The sequence below is a fragment of the Ovis canadensis genome, chromosome 6 (assembly GCF_042477335.2).
Source record: "Ovis canadensis isolate MfBH-ARS-UI-01 breed Bighorn chromosome 6, ARS-UI_OviCan_v2, whole genome shotgun sequence".
Classification (NCBI taxonomy): domain Eukaryota; kingdom Metazoa; phylum Chordata; class Mammalia; order Artiodactyla; family Bovidae; genus Ovis; species Ovis canadensis.
In genome coordinates, this window is record NC_091250.1 from 118,046,434 (window position 1) to 118,047,446 (window position 1,013).

The 1,013-nt window shown below is 39.1% G+C and overlaps 1 non-coding gene across 1 annotated transcript; it reads right to left on the reverse strand.

Annotated features, from left to right (window-relative positions):
- Positions 1-450: 450 nt before the first annotated feature.
- On the reverse strand, positions 451-522 carry TRNAW-CCA (transfer RNA tryptophan (anticodon CCA)). Its single transcript has one exon. It is a non-coding gene; the product is annotated as a tRNA-Trp (tRNA).
- Positions 523-1,013: the final 491 nt, after the last annotated feature.

Sequence of the window (1,013 nt, forward strand, 5' to 3'; positions counted from 1 at the left end):
CAACTATACTCCAATAAAAAATAAATTAAATCTTTTAAAGGAAAAAGAATAATCCCATTGTAGATAATAATGTTCCACATCCTCTTTTTCCATTTCTATTGATAGACATTTAGGTTGTTTCCATGTCCTGGCTATTGTGAACAGTGCTGTAATGAACATTGGGGTACATGACTCTTTTCAAATTTGGGGTTTATTCCTGGATATATGCCCAGGAGTAGGATTACTGGATAATATCGTAGCTCTATTTACAGTGTTCTGGGGAACCCCCATACTGTTCTCCAATGTGGCTGTATCAGTTTGCATTCCCACCAACAGTGTAGGAGTGAGTGAGTGAGTGAGTGAGTGAAGTCGCTCAGTTGTGTCCGACTGTTTGCGACCAGTCTCCTCCATCCATGGGATTCTCCAGGCAAGAATACTGGAGTAGGTTACCGTTTCCTTCTCCAGGGGATCTTCCCGACCCAGGGATCGAACCCGGGTCTCCTGCATTGGAGGCAGACGCTTTAACCTCTGAGCCACCAGGGAAGCCCACAGTGTAGGAGGGTTCCCTATAATAATGTTGATGTGATGATAATGGACTTATGGAAAACAAAGATTAGGGTGGAATCTCTTGGGAAATTACTGACCACAAAAACATGAAAACACCCTATTCCTTCGCTAAATTCACCAGATATAAAAGTAACTTATACCATGTTTTGACTAATAATCACATGTTTGCTCATTTCTTCATGGTAATTACATTCATTTTGGTATATCTCTCTTAAGACTGCATTTAAAAATTATATACTATACATAAAAATATTATTCAAAAGTATGATGTCTCCCACTTGAAAACTCAGCACAGAACATTATTTCTAGGAATTTTAAGTTATAGTCAGATTTTTAGCACTTTCCCCGCCGCCCCAGCTAGATGCTATAGTAATTTCCTTGTCCATACCAGCCCATAGGGTTTACTTACACCTCTGAATTTTCTGATAATTGATAATGCTCGAAATAGACAAGAGACATATACACCT